Below are 14,887 nucleotides of genomic sequence, written 5' to 3'. Positions count from 1 at the left end.
CGCGCTGCTGCCTGGACCGCGCCTGGGCCTTAGAGAGGACACCCGTAAGGGCCAAGGAAGGAGGAAAGCGGCCCGTCTTCAGCTCCTGAGCAACGTCGGCTCTTCGGTTCCCGCAGCGCTGACTATTCGGACCTTTAGGGCAGAACGAGAGACGGTCAACTCGCTGCACCGCGGACCTGACTGCGTTCTGAGGTGAGCTGAGAGGCCCCTCCCTGTGAGATGCGTCAGTGCTAGTGACATCACGCTTACATGACGTCAGTAGTTCTTGCTCTGACATCTGGCCTGGGCTTGCCTTTGGCCTGCCTTGGGCCTTGGGCCGCCGAGCGGTGAGGCTAGTGGCTGGAACTGTGCTCCCCCACAAGGAGTTAGTTCTCATAGCTTTTAAACCAATGCAAGGAAGTGGATTATAGTAGTTGATACTGGTAAAGGTTTATATTTCATCCCCTTGTCTGATTTTCACCCAATCACACACTTTGCAGTAATTCGCACGTGTATCCTGTGCAAGGCATTTCAGGTTTACACTAAGCAAACCGCTTCCAAGCAGAGCTCTTCAGCTTGCTCATCCTACCCAAACTACGTCAGGCTTCCTCAAAAAGTTCTCCGAAGGATAAATTAATGTAACTTCTGTTAAAGGTTCTGAATTGATGCGCTGTGATTCAAATTAATTACAAATTCCTTTGACATTTAAGAAGCACCATAAACCCAGCTCATAGGTGTGTCCACTACTCTGAAACTCTGCCCACTACTTGCTCAGTTTTTTCCTTTCTCCTTCCTTGTGCATGATTATTTTACACTAGTCACACTATTTAATCACGTATATTCACACGTCTCTTTGCCCTAAGTGGTGAACTCCCTAAGGCAGAATCTAGGGTTCACTCACCTTTATAATCTTTTCATAATGGATAGCACAACGATATTTGTTGAAATGAGGGAACTGTCTGTTTTCATTTTTTTGTCAAACTGGATCGGTTTTGCCATCACTACCTTTCAATGAAAATCCAGTAATGTAATTTTAATGAATATATAGTACACCTGTTCCCTGCTCTCAAGTATAATTGGGTCAATCCTGTTAACTGTGATACAAGGGAGAATTTTATATGTTATGAAGGTGAAAAAGGAGGCAGCATTCATATCTTTTTGAAAGAATCAGGAAGGCTTTCAGGAGGAGAATGTGATGGTTTTTTATAAATAAGTAGAAGTTAGTAATAAAAAAAAAAGTAGCACAGGGGCACCTGGGTGGCTCAGTCAGTTAAGCCATTCTTGATTTCTGCTCAGGTCTTGATCTCAGGGTTGTGAGATCAAGCCCCCCATCGGGCTCTGAGCTCAGCAGCAGCTCAGCAGAGAGTCTGCTGGAGATTCTCTCTCTCTCTCTCTCTCTCCGCCTCTGCCCTTCTCCCCACTTCTCTCTCTCTCTCATAAACAAATAAATCTTTAAAAAAAAAAGCATACCCAGGTAATATAAGAGTTACTGAGATAATAAAGTAGCATCATAAATCAGTGGGGAAAGAAAAACTTAATTGATAGTGAAGGAGACATGATTATGGGGGGAAAAAAAACTCCTGTGTCCTGCCACAAAAAATGACTACATGCATAAAAAACAAAACCATAAACAAACTAGAAAACAAATACAAGTGAAAATTTAATTGATCTAGGGCTAGGAAAGAGCCTTTAAATTATAAAAGAGTTGGAGGAAATTAGAAAGGAAGAGATTGAAACTGACTATAAAAATGTCAAGAAAACACAATGCCAACATTGTAACATATGTCAGACAGAACTTTAATGTGCTTAACATTTTAAGATCTAGTAATCCTAGAAATGAAGATTAAACTTCTATTTTTCACCTATCAGAATTTTTTGGAAAACTTTAGGTGCTGGTAGGTAAACATCTGCACTGAGTTTGGTTCTTAAACATTGCACATGGAGTGTAACTTGGTATGACCTTTCTGGAAGACATTTGGCAATATACGTTAAGGTTAAATGAGAGTATATATGTACAGTGTCTAGAACACTGTCTAAGACAAGTACATGTATAGTATTAGTGTCTACCATTACTTTTACTATCATTTTTATTATCAACAGCTTTATCATACCTTTTAATCAGCAGAGCGCCTAGAATAATACCTCAGACTTAGTGGATGTTCATTAAATATTTGTTTGGCTAATTCTCCTTGTCACATAAGAATTTTGTAGGAAAAGTCCCTTCCCCTCCACTTGCCCGTCCCCCTGCTCACATGCATGCCCTCTCACTCTGTCTCTCTCTAAAATAAATAAATAAAATCTGAAGCACCTGGGTGACACAGTCAGTTAAGCATCCAACTCTTGGTTTTGGCCCAGGTCGTGATCTCAGAATCATGGGATCTGAGCCCTGCAAGGGACTCTGCACTTAGTGAGACGTCTGCTTGAGACTCTCTCTCCCTCTCCCTCCCCTTCACACTCTCTTTCTCTAAATAAATAAATAAAATCTTTGAAAAAAAATTTTTTTTTCCTTTTTTTTTTTTTTTTTAAGATTTTATTTATTTATTTGAGAGAGCCAGCGACAGAGGGAACACAAGCAGGGGGAGTGGGAGAGGAAGAAGCAGGCTCATAGCAGAGGAGCCTGATGTGAGGCTCGATCCCATAACTCCAGGATCACGCCCTGAGCCGAAGGCAGACGCTTAACTGCTGTGCCACCCAGGCGCCCCTGAAAAAAAATTTTTTTTAAATTTTAAAGAATTTTATAGGAAAAGATATAGAGTTAATGACATGTCAACCTGTTAAAACATTAAAGTTATGAAGCAAGAAGCAAGAAGTTATCTTGAATGATCATATGGTTCAGCCTATAAGCAGGATACTTTGTACAGTAGTAAGAAAATGTTTGTTTTGTTATGTTTTGTTTTTCGTTTTGTTTGTTTTGATATGTTAGCTGTCTTTTGCTGCGTATCAAATAACCCCAAAACTATACACCAAGGGCACTAGGCGGGTTCACTTGGTAGAGCATGTGACTTGATCTCGGGGTGGTGAGTTCAAGCCCCACTTTGGGGTAGAGTTTACTTTTTAAAAAAAAGCATTTGAGGGGGTGCCTGGGTGGCTCAGTTGGCTAAGTGTCTGCCTTCAGCTGCCTTCAGCTCATGTCATGATCTCGGGGTCCTGGAATTGAGCCTCACGTCTGGTCCGCTATCAGCGGGGAGTCTGCTTCTCCCTCTCCTCTTGCCCCTCCCTCTGCTCATGCACTGTCTCTCTCTCTCTCTCAAAAAAATAAATAAGATCTTTTTAAAAAAAAGTATTTGGGGAGCCTGGCTGGCTCAGTCAGTGGAGCATGCAACCCTTCATTTCAGCATCATGTGTTTGAGCCCCATGTGGTCTTGGAGATTACTTTAAAAAAAACAAATTTAATGGCTTAAAACAATAGAAGTCATGTATTATTTCTCAGTCAATTTCTGAGTCAGGAAATCAGACAGGGTTCCATTGGGCGTTTCTGTTTCAGTCTCATAAGGTTGCAGTCAGACGTAGGCTAGAGCTGTGGTCATCTCAAGACTTATTTGGAGCTGGAAAATCCACTTCCAAGGTGGTTCTCTCATGAGTCTGGCAAGTTGGCTTAGTCTGTTGGCCACATGGGCTTTTCCGCAGGACAGCGCGAGTGCTCCCACAGAATGGCAGCTGGCCTGTTCTGGAACAAGTGACCGATCTGAAAGACTGAAGCAGAAGCTGCAGTGCCTTTTATGACCCAGCCTTGGCACTCACACATCACGTCAGCCATATTCAGGGCCAGCCTTGATTGAATTTGAGCAGGAGAGTAATGAAGGGCATGTGCTAGGAAGTAAGGATCAGTAGAGGCTATCCTGGAGGCTGGCTACCACAGATGAGGATGACATTTTCAGCTGGAGCACTGTCTGTCTTCTTAAAAGTGTCTAAGGATGGAAGCCCTTACATGTTCCTTTATAATATTGCTCAAGAAGTTGTTTCTTGGGGCCTCTGGCTGGCTCAGTCAGAAGAGCATGTGACTCTTGATCTCAGGGTTGTAAGTTTGAGACCCCCCCATCGGGTATGGAGATGACTTAAAAAATAAAATCTTAAGGGTCACCTGGGTGGCTCAGTCGGTTAAGCATCTGCCTTGGGCTCAGGTCATGATCCCATAACCCTGGGATGGAGCGTCACATCATCATCGCATCATCCAACTCCCTGCTCAGCGGGGAGTCTGCTTCTCCCCCTCCCTCTGCCCCTCCCTGCTCCTGGTGCTCTCTTTCTCTCTCTCTCTCTCTCTCTCTCTCTCTCTCTCTCTCGATTTTGCTCTCTCTCTCTCTCAAATAAATAAAATCTTTTTAAAAAGTTTTATCTTAATTTCAGCCATGATCTCTCCTATTAAGTCTAGAAAAACAATTCCGTTCAAGACTGTTAATTTGATACTGTTCTTTATAATTTCTTTGAAAATCTCCCTAGTGACAGTACCAGTGAGAAAACCATTTTAGTGATAACAACCCATTTTGGGGGCAAAAGAACATTAACAACAGTGCAAGGTGATGATTCATTTCTTTATTCAAGCTTCCATTCTTGTCATTTATTTGATAAACAGTGGATTAGATTTTACGTGTCATCGATAGACACATACAATAACATATATCAGCAATAATTTTACAACTTAATGATTACGCCAGTTAATTATTACCCAGATTTTATGTTATTTGGGCTCACGTCCCTTTTGCTGTTCTATTTTCTTGACATAATATTGACATAATAATAACACTCATTGATTTAGAACTTACTGTGTGCCAGGTGCTTTACATCTCACTCATCTTCCAACAGACCTTCAGAGGTGTAGTTATCACCCTTTGATTGTGGAGTAATTAAATAATGTGTCCAAAGGACACATAGTAACTGACAGGGCTGGGATGCAAACCAAGATCTGTGTCTCTTCCCTTCCTTGAACATGGATGCTGTTTAGTGACTTATCTCCATACATATGCCTCCCACCTGACAGGTCAGAGACTTCCACAGTGTTATTCAGGCATTTTCCAATTGTTTCTGTAGGTATCTCCCATTCTGTAGTGACAGTATGGTTGAAAGGTATGATTTCAGGGAGAAGTCTTCTTTGGCTTACCAAGAGGAACCAGATATTTGATATGGAACAACCTCCTTCATTTTCTTTTCAGATTATTTACTAAAAAATACCAGACAATTAGTGATACATTATTTAGCTCTTTAGCACCCAACTTTCTTTTTTTTAATAATTTTTTACTATGTTAGTCACCATACAGTACATCCCTAGTTTTTGATATAAAGTTCCATGATTCATTACTTGCGTATAACACCCAGTGCAACATACAATATGTGCCCTCCTTAATACCCATCACCAGCCTATCCCGTTCCCCCACCCCCCTCCCCTCTGAAGCCCTCAGTTTGTTTCCCAGAGTCCATAGTCTCTCATGGTTCATTCCCCCTTCTGTTTACCCCCCCTTTCTTCTCCTACCGATCTTCCTACTTCTTATGTTCCATAAATGAGTGAAACCATATGATAATTGTCTTTCTCTGCTTGACTTGTTTCACTTAGCATTATCTCCTCCAGTCCTGTCCATGTTGCAGCAAATGTTGAGAACTCGTTCTTTCTGATAGCTGAGTAATAGTCCATTGTATATATGGACCACGTCTTCTTAATCCAGTCATCTGTTGAAGGGCATCTCGGCTCCTTCCACGATTTAGCTATTGTGGACAATACTGCTATGAACACTGGGGTGCATATGGCCCTTCTCTTCACTACGTCTGTATCTTTGGGGTAAATACCCAGTAGTACAATTTCTGGATCATAGGGTAGCTCAATTTTTAACTTTTTAAGGGACCTCCAAACTGTTTTCCAAAGTGGCTGTACCAACTTGCATTCCCACCAACAATGTAGAGGGATCCCCTTTCTCCACATCCTCTGCAACATTTATTGTTTCCTGCCTTGTCAATTTTTGCCATTCTAACTGGTGTAAGGTAGTATCTCAATGTGGTTTTGATTTGAATTTCCCTGATGGCTAATGATGTTGAACATTTTTTCATGTCTGTTAGCCATTTGTATGTCTTCATTGGAAAAGTGTCTGTTCATATCTTCTGCCCATTTTTTGATTTGATTATTTGTTTCTCGTGTATTGAGTTTGAGAAGTTCTTTGTAGATCTTGGATACCAGCCTTTTATCTGTAGTGTCATTTGCAGATATCTTCTCCCATTCCGTGGGCTGCCTCTTAGTTTTTTTGACTGTTTCCTTGGCTGTGCAGAAGCTTTTGATCTTGATGAAGTCCCACAAGTTCATTTTTTCTTTTGTTTCTCTTGCCTTTGGAGATGTGTCATGAAAAAAGTTAGCACCTTTCAACTAAATTACCTTCCTTTCTGTTTGTAAAAAAAAAAAAAAAAAAAAGCCTGATGAGGGATACCTGGCTGGCTCAGTTGGAAGAACATGCAGCTCTTGACCTCAGGGTTGTGAGTTCAGGTGCCATGTTGGGTGGAGAGATGACTTAAAAAAAAAAAAAAAAGTCTGACAAAAAAAACAAACAAACACCCCCCACACACAAAGAACACGGGCCACTTTTTGTTACAATTAACTCTTACCATTTGGTTTTTCTACACATCTAAATATAGTATGACTTTGAAATCAAGATTAGAAGACTATACAGGGTGATGAGAAACTAATCCAAGCTTAAAGATTTCAGATCTGTTCTCTAAATAACCGTTGACTAGTATTGGTATAGAGCTGCATTGTCCCGTATTTGATAGCCACTAGTAATATGTGACTATTTATATTTAAATTAATTGAAACTAAATAAAATTTGGAATTTGGTTCTTTGCATTAGCCACATTGAAAACGCTCAGTAGCCACCCACGCCTAGTGGCTACCATACTGGATGGGACTGATACCAAAATTTCCATCATTATGAAAAGTTCAGTGGGACAATGCTGGAAAGAAGCAATAGAAAGAATTTCACGGATGAAACAAAATAAGCCAAAATTGACTGACAAGGTCTATTATTATTTTAATCCTATTTCATACTTTATTCTTGACAACATTCACATTTATGCTTTCTCTTTATAATGTGTTCTATGTATATATTTCTAAATAAAAAACAATTATAACTAAATTTATTGAGTGCTGAATGCATTCCAGGAATCGTGCTAAGTGCTTCATGTGAATTAACTCATTTAATCCTTAGGACAATACTATGTTTGTTGTAGAAAATTTGGAAAACATAAAAAAAGAGAGAGAGAGAAAACCAATCTTAATCCGCAAACCCAGAGATAATCGTTGTTGACATTTCTGATGGCTGCTGTAGTGAGCTGCCCAGATCCCAAGATGTCGCTGCCAGGAGTGTTGGCTGCTGATGACTCACTGTTGCATTTCTCTCCAAAATTGCCTTCTGTGAAGGAAACTGCCTCATCCTAGGTCATGTTCACTCCCCTGGGGCAGCTCAAAGGTAATGATTGGTCAGTTGTGGAGGTATAAGGCACAGTCCCTCAATTGTAACGATCTGGGACATTAAGCTTTAGAATTTCCCCGGGGACCAGTTAAAGCATCTGTGTCCTGCCTTTCACCTTCCTCCGCCCAGTCCTGCTTCCCTCCTAGGTGCTGTTCCTGAGAGCGCTCTTGAGTAAACCACCTGCATGCAAATCCCTGCCTCACAGTCTCTTTCCTAGAAAACCCAGCCTACGTCAGTATTTTCAGAATATGAGTTCCAGGTTTTTTTCTTTTTGCAGATGTCTGTGTAAGTCTGTAAAATCTGTCTAAACTTTTTTCACCCCAACAAATTTGATGTTTTCTTATCTATTATTTTATATATTAATTTTTTAGTTGGTAACATTTTATGAATAATTTTGCATGTACCTAGGTATTTTTCTGTACCACAATTTTTTCTAAGTCTTATTTATTTAATCTCTATACAATGTGGAGCTCGAACTCACAACCCCAAGATGAAGAGTCACAAGCTCTTCCGACGGAACCAGCCAGGCGTCCTTCTGTACCACAGTTTTGTTTTGTTTTGTTTTTAAGATTTTATTTATTTGACAGAGAGAGAGACAGCCAGCAAGAGAGGGAACACAAGCAGGGGGAGTGGGAGAGGGAGAAGCAGGCTTCCCAGTGGAGCAGGGAGCCCAATGCGGGGCTCGATCCCAGGACTCTGGGATCACGTCCTGAGCCGAAGGCAGACGCTTAACGACTGAGCCACCCAGGCGTCCCTGTACCACAGTTTTTAACGGCCACTTGGAATTCGTATGGCACATCATAGTCAGAATACAGAATACAGTCATCTGTATTCTCAGATGTTTTGGTGTTTCCTGGCTTTCACTAAATTAGGGTCTCCTGTGGCAGACCCTGTAACTCAGCAGGCCAACACCGATTCTGAGTTTTCCTATTGACCTTCCTATAAGATAGGAAAACCAAATATTCCCATATATTTTGTTTTCTTCATCTTACTTACACAGAGGGCTGGTATCAGTTCCAACCATCAGAAAGTAAGCTGAAGATTACTGAGGTTGAGGGGAAAGTTCGGGAAAGGGAGGCATACATGTATTGCCTTCCAAATAAAATGGGACAGCCAAAACTGGTACCATTTCTTGCCTATTCTTTCTGCTTTGTGAGCAGTGAGACGTCTAGAGCTGTAGTAACCATTTTTCATCCATGAGGGAAAAGTCAAGAAAATTCAAGGCTTTTGACTTGAGAAAACTGAACATTTAAACTAATGCCAGCAATGACCTGTCTTTGGAATTTTTGTTATGATGAGAAAGGTAACTTTTTTTTTAACCTACTTGTATTTGGATTTTCTATTACTTACAGCTAAAATTATTTATAAACATCACTGTTCCTGACGTTCATGATTAGAAGTAATGCAGTGATGAACATTGTGGGTAAATACTTGAATAGCAACAACTTAACTTAAAAATCAGGAAGAGAATTAGGATCCTACATTTACAACGTTTCTTCTTCTTGACCATATGCAGCTCTGTCCTTAACCTTCCCACTTTCTTTTTGTGGAGACCAGAAAAATAGCATACATAGGCTTCCTAAATTTTTCCAAAGGACAATAATATTTAGGAGAGGAGATAGACCTTTTATACATCAGAAATTTATCTCTTCAAATAGGATATTTTAGCAAACGCACTATGCCATGGTGTTCGTATCCACTAATACAGAATCAGCAAGGTTTTTGGAGCAAGTATTGTGTGAACTGGGGAGCATTTTAGACTAAGTCATGAATTAACTCTCCATATATTAGAGTGGAAATCATTAATATTTTTAGAGTTAGGATATTTTATCATCTCAGAATAAACATGGAGAATCAAAGGAGCTGAACTGAGCTACCATTTGAAGTAAAAAGAGCAGTGTTAAATTGCAAAATAGATATTGAAATTGTGTTTGATTTCAGCTTTCTAGTGGCAGGCACTTGACAATGCAAAACCTGAATCTGGTAAGTCTATTTCCATGACTCCCACTTACTCACACAGTCTTGAGGCTGTTTCTAATTCTGCAGCCCCAGAAACCTCAAGTTGTCTGGTTCTGGTTCAAAGTAAAGGCATGAAGTTGCTTTTTGATATCGTAGTGAACCAGAGTATCTAAGACCTGAAGTATCCCAAGTTAAAGATGTCCTGGCTCATTCCCATTAGTGTCTTTAGGATGGAAGATCGCTCCAGATCTGGCCAGACTGCTTGCAAGTTGCTGCAGACTGTACTGCCATTCATGAGCATAGACTGAAACTGAACTGGCATAAGCAACAGAGTGAAAAAGCAACCTAAGGAAATCATATATCTGATAAGGGTGTAATACCCACATTATATAAAGGAGTCCTACGGCACAGCAACAAAAAATGTATATCCCAATTTTATTTCTTCCTTTTTAAAATTTATTTTTATTTTTATTTTTTTTAACTTTAGGTAGGCTTCACACACAATGTGGGCATTGAACTCATGACCTTGAGATCAAGAGTCACATACTCTACCAACTAAGCCAGACACCCCATATGTCCCAATTTCAAAATGGGCAAAGAAGATATACAAATGGGCAACAAGCATATGAAACAATGTTCAGTATCACTAATCAAAACCACAGTGAAATGTCACCTCGTACTCATTAGGATACCTACTATCAAAAAATCAGAAAATAACAAGTGTTAACAAGAATGTGGAGAAATTGGAACCCTTTTGCACCCCTGGTAGGAATGTACAGCAGTGCGCCCCTATGGAAAACTGTGTGGTGGTTCCTCAGAAAGTTAAAAATTAGCATTACCATATGACCCAGCAATCCCACCTGTGGGTGTGTATCCAAAAGAATTGAAAGCAAGATCTTGAAGAGATATCTGCGTACCCGTTTTTATAGCAGCACTAGTCACAGTAGCCAAGAGGTGGGAGCAACCCAAATGTCCGTAAACAGAGAAACGGATAAACAAAATGTGTCATATCCATACAATGGAATATTATTCAGCCTTACAAAGGAAGGAAGGAAATCCTGTCACATGCTACAGCATGGATTTGCGGACATTACGCTAGGTGACATGAGCCAGTCACAAAAAATCAGATCCCGTGTGATTCCACTTACATGAGGTATCCAGAGTAGTCAAATTTGTAGAGACAGAGAATAGCATGGTGGTTGGGCCAAGAGAGGAGGGGAAGGGGAGACGGAATGGGGAATGACTATTTAAGAAGTGTAGAATTTCAGGGGCGCCTGGGTGGCACAGCGGTTAAGCGTCTGCCTTTAGCTCAGGGCGTGATCCCGGCGTTATGGGATCAAGCCCCACATCAGGCTCCTCTGCTGTGAGCCTGCTTCTTCCTCTCCCACCCCCCCTGCTTGTGTTCCCTCTCTCGCTGGCTGTCTCTATCTCTGTCAAAAAAAAAAAAAAAAGTGTAGAATTTCAGTTTTGCAAAATGAAAATGTTCTGGAGATAGTTGCACAACAATTTGAAGATACTTAGCACTAAGGAGGGGGAGGAAGGGGAGGTGAAGATCATGAGTGGCCCACAGTGCTTAAAATATTTACTATCTTGGGGATGCCTGGGTGGCTCAGTCAGTTAAGCATCTGCCTTCGGCTCAGGTCATGATCCCAGGGTCCGTCCTGGGTTTGAGTCCCACATTGGGCTCCTTACTCAGCGGGGAGCCTGCTTCTCCCTCTCCCTCTGCTGCTCCCCCTGCTTGTACAGTCTCCCTCTCTCTCTGACAAATAAATAAATAAAATCTTTTAAAACAATAAGTAAAAGGTTTTTAAAATACATATGTGTATATATATACGTATATATATATATGTCTGTGTGTGTGTATCTTGGCCCATTAAAAAGAAGTTTACTAATCCCCGCAAGCTATATTATTCATGGCCCGTTTTACATTTTTGTGTTTTGTTGGTGTGTTAGGTGCAAGAAATAGGAACCACCCACACCATTTTAAGCAAAAAGGGATTTAATACAGGAAATCAGGAGCTTAGCAAATCATTGGATGGGGCGGTTGGGTCCCTTAGGGGGTCTCCAGGAGTGATTCCTATGACACGTTCTGGCCTACGGGGGAAGCTGCTACCTCTGCAGTGATCAGAAAGGCTCCATCCGTGGACTCCACTGGTGCTATAGAGTTCAAAGACATGCCACCGTAGCTGTGACCCAAGGTCAGGAAGCACTGCTGCCCCTGTCACTACCTCTCAACACCCGTGGAGTTAGTACCTAGACCCTGAAATAATGCTACAGAAAAGCCCGATGGGCCCACCAGGGAGTGTGCAGCAGAAACAAAGCACATGACTCCAGCCTTGGGTCCACCTTTCCAGTGCTTCTAATAGGCTAACGCAGAACCCTCGCTGCAGGGAGATGGGGGAAATGCGGTTTTTCCCTCCTTAACCCCTGCAGGATCCGAAGACACACCTAGACCTTTGGAGTGGATGCCGAGAGCCAGTTCAGAACCCCCACCACAGCTGGTTTGTGGCTTTAGACTCTTCCCAACTCTCATCTTTGGCCAACTCCTTATTCTCATCTTTGGCCAACTCTTTATTCTTTTATTGGAGAAACCTTGTCTGAGACTCCCTTCCCTACCTTCACCATTACGAGACAGGACGCCCTTTCGTGAGCCTCTGTAGCTCTGAGGCCAGCTCTGCTGTGTATGTGCCACTCCGTATCGTAATAGTCTGGTTTCTTCCTCCGCTAATTCCAAGCTCCTTGAAAGCACAAACTCAGTCTTATTACTGTGTAGGTAATTCGTGTATATTTGTTGAGAATAATCGTTTCTATATGATAACATCGCAAATAACATCTCTTCTCCTGTTTTTGTCGTTCCTTATTCTTGTGTGCTGGTATCCGTATACAGCGAAAGGCTTAGTACGTGCTAACGTTCTTTCACTTAGGCTGAGCAAAGAGAAATTCCACCAATGCTCTATGTGTCTGTATTCTTATTTGACTCTTTGTACTTATGCAGGTTAATAAATACTATGGAACAGCTAATGTTTGAACAGTTTTAACATATGTGTTTACGTATAAACACTCAAGTGAGTGTATGTATAATCCTCACAAGTATTCTATTAGACGCTATTTTTATTCCCATTTTATGGATGAAAAAAATTGGGGCTTAGGCAAGGTAAGTAGGTTATCTACAGTTACACCAAGTGGCAGAAGTGGGACTCACATCAGGGTCTGGCTAATACCAAAATCTGTATTCTTAGCCATGATGATGATGATGATGATATGATTGTGAAACAGTGACAGCTGATGGTTCCAGACATCGTGCTAGGCATTTTAAATTTTTATTTATTTATTTTTAGAGAGAGCGAGAGAGCAAGTGTGAATAGGGAGAGGGGCAGAGGGAAAGAATCTCAAGCAGACCCTCCTCCAGGTGCGAAGCTTGATGCAAAGCTCAGTCCCACGACCCTGAGATCGTGACCTGAACCGAAATCAGGAGTTGGACAGTCACCTGATCGAGCCACCCAGGCACCTCTGTGCTCGGCATTTTACATGTGTTATCTTAAGCAGTATATTTCCTTGCATAGAATTGATGCTTAATAGTTGTTACATGTGTTAAGGTGGACAAACCTCTTGATATCTGTGGGCTCTGCCACTAATTTGCTGTGTGACTTCAGGCAAACTACGAACCCTTCTGAGCTCCAGTTTTCTTTGCTACAAATCAATGAATGATTTTTAAAATACTTCTGGTTCTAAAATTCCAGAACTCTGAATCAATTCTACTTTGTTTTTCATTCCATAATTTTTACTTCTGTATAGTAAGACTTTTCTTACCCCCTGAATTCTGAGTTCCTGTAGGATCTCGATTTTGTTGTATTGCTTTCTCACATCTTCATGATACCTAGTCCAGTGCTCAGCATAGAACATAACAGCTTCATAGAGGTGTATATGGAGATACAAGAATTGAGATCTGAGGGGATATATCCATCTTCACAAGAAACCGTACTTATCATCATGTGTTACCTTCCTTTGGAGATGACATTCAAATGTAACTCAGGGCTACCTTGGAGATATCCGTACTCAGCACCTTTGGAAACTTTCCTGTAGTCAGAGATAAGATTCCTATCCTTAAAGCAAAGTTGTGGTCACTGCCTAAGCATCTCCTCCTGTGACTGAGCACAGAAAGGTTTCTTTTATGAAAATTGTGCTGGGGGTGGGGGAATGGGATAGGCTGGTGATGGGTAGTAAGGAGGGCACGTATTGCATGGTGCACTGGGTGTTATACACAACTAATGAATCATCGAGCCTTACATTGGAAACCAGGGATGTACTGTATGGTGACTAACATAATATAATAAAAAATCATTATAAAAAAAAAAAAAAAGAAAATTGTGCTGGGTGCCTAATTCCTGGCCTGTGGATAATGCCAGACGTGGTTCGGTGTTTTCTACAGGGAGTCCATTTTTGTTTTTTGCCCTATCTCTTATAGGACAATCAGAAACTCACAAATAATTCCATAGCTTTTCTGAATCTTTGAGGAATTACTTATTAGAAAATGAAGTTAAAAAAAAAAAAAAAGAACTAGAATCCTCCCAAACCTATGAATGGCTTATGCACAGTGCAAAATGATTCTGAAACTTTGACTTTACATCTGTCCTTCAGATAGTCTCAAGAAAAACAGTACCTTGGGACGCCTGGGTGGCACAGCGGTTAAGCATCTGCCTTCAGCTCAGGGCGTGATCCCAGCGTTCTGGGATCGAGCCCCACATCAGGCTCCTCCGCTATGAGCCTGCTTCTTCCTCTCCCACTCCCCCTGCTTGTGTTCCCTCTCTCGCTGGCTGTCTCTATCTCTGTCGAATAAATAAATAAAATCTTTAAAAAAAAAAGAAAAAGAAAAAGAAAAACAGTACCTTAAATACAGATCAAATGGGAGAGTTAAGTCAGAAAGCATGTGAACAGGGAAAGATAATAAGTAACTTTTAAAATAGTTATTTTTAGCTGCTATCTTACATTCTAGGGGAATGGCAAAATTCACTTTTTGGGTAAATGGAGCTTTTGCTTGAGAAGGAAAATAAAAGGTTGGCCTTTTGGGGTGGTCAGTTCATGTGGAAGGAGGTTTGACAATGAGAATTACATTGCTCAGAATAATAGAATTTCAGAGATCGAACCTGAAGAGCTCAGGAAAGAGATGGAGAAGGAAGTCTGAGCAAAATGTCAGCAAGAGGCCTGGAGAAGAAAAAAACAGAAATTCCTTGTGTTGAAAATGGGCCAAAGAACTTTTAGGTACTTACATTTCCTGTCCTGTGCTGTATTATACTACCTCCTCTGTTATTCCCCGACTTCCGTTAAAAGTCTGTTGTAAACAGTCATGTGTATATAATGGTGCTTGGGGAATAAATGAGGAGGGGACCATGGTCACAGCCAGGATGAAGTGGGACACAGAGAAGACAGGAACCACAGTAAGACATGATCAGGATTTTTTCTTAATCTTGAGGAATATACTTGTATAATAACAGATTGGATGAACTTAG

The 14,887-nt window shown here is 41.1% G+C and overlaps 1 protein-coding gene across 2 annotated transcripts in view; it reads left to right on the top strand.

The window, feature by feature from the left end:
* The first annotated feature begins 86 nt into the window (after positions 1-86).
* Positions 87-14,887, top strand: part of XPOT (exportin for tRNA) — a 161,592-nt gene continuing 146,791 nt past the window's right edge. For both annotated transcript variants that reach the window (XM_048218192.2, XM_057316523.1), the window contains exon 1: positions 87-192. The gene's annotated coding sequence lies outside the window, so the exon portion shown is untranslated. The remainder of the gene's footprint in view (positions 193-14,887) is intronic.

The sequence above is a fragment of the Ursus arctos genome, unplaced genomic scaffold, assembly GCF_023065955.2.
Source record: "Ursus arctos isolate Adak ecotype North America unplaced genomic scaffold, UrsArc2.0 scaffold_21, whole genome shotgun sequence".
NCBI classification, from domain to species: Eukaryota; Metazoa; Chordata; class Mammalia; order Carnivora; family Ursidae; genus Ursus; species Ursus arctos.
Note: the sequence above shows the minus strand (reverse complement) of the source record. Positions and strands in the feature narration are given on the sequence as shown.